This window comes from Tenrec ecaudatus, chromosome 12, assembly GCF_050624435.1.
Source record: "Tenrec ecaudatus isolate mTenEca1 chromosome 12, mTenEca1.hap1, whole genome shotgun sequence".
Taxonomy (NCBI): domain Eukaryota; kingdom Metazoa; phylum Chordata; class Mammalia; order Afrosoricida; family Tenrecidae; genus Tenrec; species Tenrec ecaudatus.
The window spans coordinates 125,410,993-125,417,350 of NC_134541.1; the positions used below are offsets into that span (position 1 = coordinate 125,410,993).

General features: G+C 52.1%; 1 pseudogene; it reads right to left on the reverse strand.

The window, feature by feature from the left end:
- Positions 1-4,881: 4,881 nt before the first annotated feature.
- On the reverse strand, positions 4,882-5,731 carry LOC142422917 (dnaJ homolog subfamily A member 1 pseudogene; annotated as a pseudogene).
- Positions 5,732-6,358: the final 627 nt, after the last annotated feature.

Below are 6,358 nucleotides of genomic sequence, written 5' to 3' on the forward strand. Positions count from 1 at the left end.
GACAAATGCAGAAGCTCTTGAAAAAGTCCTTGGGAGAGAAGTTGGAGGCTTACACTGGAGGCAGCAATTGCTGATCAGATTCTGGGTGTATTTTGCGGACAGAGCCCATGGGATTTTCTCCCTGAGCGACCCGCTGATGAGTTATATGTCCAGGATTCTTGGAGTCTCTTTAATCTAAGACAGCGGTTCTCAACCTGTGGGACGCAACCCCTTTGGGGGTTGAAGGACCCTTTCACAGGGGTCACCCGGTTCATCACAGTAGCAAAATGACAGTGATGAAGTAGCCACGAAAATAATGTGATGGTTTGGGAGGGGTCACCACCACAAGAGGAACTGTATGAAAGGGTTGCAGCCTTAGGAAGGTCAAGAGCCACTGGTCTAAGAGAAAGAGGAAGCCACGGAGGGGGGAGTTCGAAGCAGGGGACAGACCTGGGTGGATCTGTGGATCTGAAAGCTCAGGCAGGCTGCTGCACAGGGAAGAGTCTGGGGGGGCCAGAAGCAGCAGAGGACCCGTGAGGGGTGGCTGAGGCAATTGGACTAGGGGGGACTAGTACGGAAGGGCAGACAGAATAGAACCCCACTTCCACCTGCTGCGGGGCCTTTGCACAGGTGACTCTCAGTCGCCTCGTGGGGAGGAAGGCTGCTCTCAGAATGAATTTAACCCAGAGCCAGATCTGAGTCATCGGACTGCTTTTCTGACATCACCTCCTTCTGAGTCATCAGCGTCAAGGAGATCGTTCCTATGTGATAGCAACTGTTCCGGAAGTACGCCGCTGCTCTTAGCTTCCTGCACAGAGATCCAGGTTCAACATGGAGAGGGATGCGGAGAATGGAGGGGCGGTGACAGCGCAGGAAGCTCCAGGAATCAGGTCCTTCTCGAAGACAGCTATGGAGCTGGCAGGAACTGCCGGGATCAACAATTCTGCACCCCTGATCACCTTCAGGCAGATAACCCCTCAGCAGTTGACCTCCAAGGGTACAGTCGTGACCATGAGCTCGCAAGCTGCACCTTAGGTTTGCCACAGATTATGGGGAATGGCTTTTCTGTGTCCACAGTGTAATCTTTACGGCAGCACACGTATAAAGTCCCAGGGTGAACTTGACCAAGAAGCTGGTCCCTCTCAGTGCGTTGGGCCCTTGGAGTAGCAGCTCTCAGCAGACTCCCTTGGGGACTTGGGCCTGTATTCCTGGTGCACTGGGGTGGTGCCCAGGAGACCCATAAAGACCTTGCTCTCTCAAAGTCAAGGTGTGCGTTTTGCTGGTTGTTCGGATCCCGGGGAAAACAGATGTTGCCCCCCTCCCACGGCTGAAGCAGCTCCCCTGCTGCGGCACAGATGTAAAAAGACATTGTTTTTCTTTTTTCCCTTTTAAGAGCTAGACATTGGAGGAATTTCTCGTCAGGTCCCAGGCTGGCCTCAAAGATAATAGAATGGGCATGCCAGTGGCCCTACCCAGTAAGACGCAGGTGCTGTTTTTGAGCAAGCAGGCTGCTTCCAAACCTCAATGAGCTGCTTGTCTTCCGCTGCCCCGCCCAGCGACTCTGCTCAACAGAACGAATCCCTGCCTGGTCCTGTGCCATCCTCACAGTGGTTCTGTGCGAGCCCATCGGGGTCCATCCGCTCATGGAGGACCGTCCTCTTTCCCTGCCCCCCCCCCTTCCCAAGCATGCTGGCCTTTGCCAGGGCTGGTCTCCCCTGACAACACGTCCAAAGTGCATGAGGTGCAGTCTTCCCACCCTTCCTGCTAGGGAGCATCGCGGCTGTGCTTCGTCCCAAACAGATTGGTTGGTTCTTCTTTTGAGTCTGCGGTGCTTGCTTTCAATAGCCTTTCCCAGCGTCGATTCCTCCGGGATCTTCCTCCTTCGGTGTCCAACTTTCACACGCAGATGAGGCGGCTGAAAATAGCGTGGCTCGGATCCGGTGCACCAGAGGAAGGGATATGGTGGCCACCTGTGACCTCCGCTGGCTTCCACCGGGAGAAGGAGATTCCAACTAGCCCCAGGTCAAGTGCCACCAGAGAGAGGTCAGATATGCCTCCCGGCCTCCATCCTTCTGGTACCCTCTGCTGATACCGTCCCTCCCTCCCGGGACCCTCTACTTCTCCACTGAGGTTAGGCGATCCCTGGCAGTGGTGACAGAGAACCCACAGACAAGACGCAACAAGTGTTGGAGAAGTAAAAAGTAGCCGCAACCAAGAGGAGACAGCATGAAGGATCCAGTCATGGGTCCACGGCAGCCCCTCTGCCCAGCCAACAGTCACACCTCTCTCTGGTCTTCAGCCTCTTGTCTGCAGCTAGAGGGGCAGGGGGTCCCTTGACTTCTGCTTCTGTGGGTCCAGGAGCCCGCCTGCGGCTCTGCCTCGCTGCCTCCGCGTATCAAGGTGGCTCCTCCGCTCTCCAGGCTGTGGTCTCGGCGGCCTTGGGTGCAGGGGTCTTTTTTTTTTAATTTAAATCATTTTATTGGGGGCTCGTACAATTCTTATCACAATCCATCCACCCATCCATTGTGTCAAGAACATATGTACATTTGTTGCCATCGTCTTTCTCAAAACATTTGCCTTCTATTTGAGCCCTTAATATCTGTTGCTCATTTTCTCCCTCCCTCCCCAATCCCCCTACTTCATGAACCCTTCCTTCATCATTCATAAATTATTATTATTTTGTCATATATTACACTGTCTGACATCTCCCCCCGCCCTCTTCTCTGCTGTTCACCCCCCAGGGAGGAGGCTATATGTAGATTCCTGTAATCAGTTCCCCCTTTCTACCCCACATTCTCTCCACCCTCCAGGCATCGCCACTCTCACCACTGGTCCTGGAGGAGTCATCTGTCCTGGATTCCCTGTGTTTCCAGTTGCTATCTGTGTAAATGTACATCCTCTGGTCTAGCCAGATTTGCAAGGTAGTATTGGGATCATGATAGTGGTGGGGGGTGGGGGAGGAAGTATTTAAGAACTAGAGGAAAGTTATATGTTTCATCGTTGCTACTCAGGCAGGGGTCTTGAACAGGCTCTGCTGGTGCTGTTTCTTTCTTGGTGGTCTCAGGGAGCTCTCTGCTCCTGCTTCCCAAGTGGCTCTCATATTCAGAGGAATGGCAAATGGACGAATCCCTGACCCAGCGTCCTCTCCCTCCGATTCACCTGGTCCCATCGTCCTTTGGTGGGAGTTACAGAGAGAGGGAGAGAAGCGTGGCAGTTTAACCATTTCACTTCACCATGGCCCTTCCGTCCTCAACGTGATATCTCTGCTCTTGGGCACTTTCAAGAGGACAAACGTGGACGGCGGACCTGCCTCGTGCAACGTATCTGCTAAATGATCCTGTGTTGTCACATCACCAGCACTCCAGGGCGCATTGTTTTATTATGCGTATGCCATGTTGTATTTATACACGCACCAGGCAATGGACACGACAGTCGCTCCTGTTTTCCATCATTGCAAATGGTCTAGTTAGTGTTAGGGGCCGTCGGGTCAGTGCCGACCCACGGCAGCCCTCTGCGCACCAGAAGGAAACCCTGCCCGGCCTGTGCCATCCGCACAATTCACTGCTCCTGGCCTTGAGCCCGTGGCTGCAGCCACGGTGTCCGCCCATCTCTTTGAGGCCCTTTTGTTCGCTGCCCGCTGCTTTGCCCAGCATCATGGCCTACTGCAGGGACCGGTCTCCCCTGACATGTCCAAAGGATGTCAGAGGAAGTGTCTTCATCCTTGTCCCTAAGGAGCACGCTGGCCGTACATATTGCAAGGTAGCTCCGTTTGTCCTGTCAGCAGTCCATGGCACTTTCAGTATTCTTCTCCAGCCCCACAATTCAAGTGCATCAACTCTTCTGTCTTCTTAACTCAATGTGCAGCTTTCTCATGCAGATGAAACAATGGGGAAGACCGTGGCTTGGGTCAGGAGCGCCTTAGCCCTCAAAGGAAGAGCCTTGTTTTTCAACATTCGACAGCAGGCATCCTCAAACTACGGTCTGCAGGCCACATGCAGCCTGCTGAGGACATTTATCTGGCCCGCCGGGTGTTTTTGCCCCATTTGTTTTTTATGTCAAAATAAGATATGTGCAGTGTACCTAGGAATTTGTTCATAGTTTTTTAAACAACTATAGTCCGGCCCTCCAACAAGTCTGAGGACTGTGAACTGGCTCCCTGTTTAAAAAGTTTGAGCACCCCTGCTCTAAAGAGGCCTTGTGCAGCAGACTGGCCTAATGCAACCCGTCTTTTAATCTCTTGAGCACTGACTGTGGATCCCAGCCAGCCGAAGCCCTGGGCCACTTCAACCTTTTCTCCATTTGGCAGGCTGTGACCTGCTGATGCAGGTGTGTGGCTTTGGGTCTTCCCTACCTGGAGTCCTAATCCAGAAGGTAGGCTGCAATCTTGATCTTCATCAGCAAGTGCTTCCCCATGATGACGGTGTCACCTTGCCTGGTTTGGATCAGAGGCCACCAGTTCTACCTGATTCACTCCATCGTCTCTTCTACTTCCTTCCATGCAGGTAATAGGTTTTCCAGCAGGAGAGTTTTGGGGTTTTTTAAATCCTTTTTTGGGGGGCTCTTATAACTCTTATCACAATCCATCCATCCATCCATCCATCCATTGTGTCAAGCACATTTGTACGTTTGTTGCCCTCATCATTCTAAAAACATTTGCTTTCCAGCAGGGAGAGTTTATTGCGGGAAAGAAATCCATTTCTGTGCCTCCTTTCATATGGTCTATGATAAATTGGCATACTTCATTTAGCACACGCACATACACACACATACACACATTGGGAGTTAATACATATATCATTGCATAGTTCAAATCACGTCAAACAGTATTGTACAATTGCTACCACGATCAGTTTCCCAACATGCCTTTTCCTTCCGGGATGACTCCTTGACACCATCTCGCTTTTACCCGCGCCCCTTGCCATTCATTTGATATTTTTCACGCTTGACCATCTCACCTGGATGAAAGGTGATGACTTAGTTCGGGTGTCAAGAGTAGACATTGTCTTTGGGAGGCCACACGATACGTCACCCGCCGTGTGTTCACACATGTGCAAAGGTCTTCTCATCTGGTGGAACCCAGCTGAGCCCTTCCGATCTAACACAATAACCACGTCTCCCGGCTCCAGACCAGCGCTCTTGGTCTTCTCCATGGGATGCTTCTGGCCATCTCTCTGCCCCTGTCAATATGAACTTCTAGAGCCATCTTCACTCCATCGATCTCCCTTCCATTGCAAGCTTTGCATCTATCTTCAGGGTGGATCTGTCCTCCACGGCCCTGGGACTGCACAGACGGAATGGGCCCTATCTGCTCCACTCATATTTGCATTCCAGTAGCTCCCTCGGAAACTAGGACCACCCTCCACCCCTCTTTCTTACCACCCCGGCCTTCACAGACCACGTTCTTCTGCAGAGCTCGTGTTCCTGGGGCGCCATGATGCCCACCGTCTGACAGGACTGAGAGTGGACGCGCCAGGTTTTTCCCCTCTCCGTTCCCACTGCAACCTTCCACCACCTACAAAGAGGCTACCGAAGATACCCGCGACCCAAGCCACCACCTGCCCTGCCCTCTTTGATGGCCTGCTCTTCTCCTTTGTCATATATTTCTCCTCTTCCCATCAGAGTGCACTGCGTACGCTTGAGAAATCTGGTTAAATTTCTCACCTTCATTTGGATTCTTATCAGGATGGTGCTTCAAAGCCAGTTTCCGGCAAGCTTTTTCCAACTCTTCCTGGGTGGCTCTGGGTTTCACCATTTCATTTTCAACAGGCGTTCAGGGGTCAAGGCTAGTGTGGGGGAGCAGAAGAGAGCCTGTCTGCTGTGTGCGGAGCCTCCTCCACCTCTCTCAAAGCATTCCGGAAAGTTCCCAGTCAATTAACTTTTGATGAGGAAAGGGTAATCTTTTCAACAAATGGCGCTGGAAAAATTGGGTATCTACATTGTGTGGAGTGAAATTTCTCCCTATGGCTCCTGTATCCATGTCTCTATCACACCCACCAAATGATTGGCAGGGGCTATGTAAATAGGGTGTGCGGAACACTCATAGAGGAGATTGGTCAGTTTTAGTTACCAGCCCCCTGGCTATACGAATGCACTAACCTTGAAGCAAAAACACAGCGAGAAATCCCAGGACCATTGGAAACGGAGCATGTTGGCGATCTCTGTCTAAAGTGGTGGAGGCTGAGACCAGGGGCACCTGAGACCAGGATGAGGAGACCATGAGACAGAATAGAGATGCAGCACCTGGACCATGAGACGGGGAGGCAGAGGCTCAGACTGGCTTCCTAGCCCAAGAAGGCAAGGACTCAAGGAACTGGTGGCTGGAAGCTGAGGAGCAGACACTTGGTTGCTGACTGAGCGGAGGTGTTACGGGACCAATGAT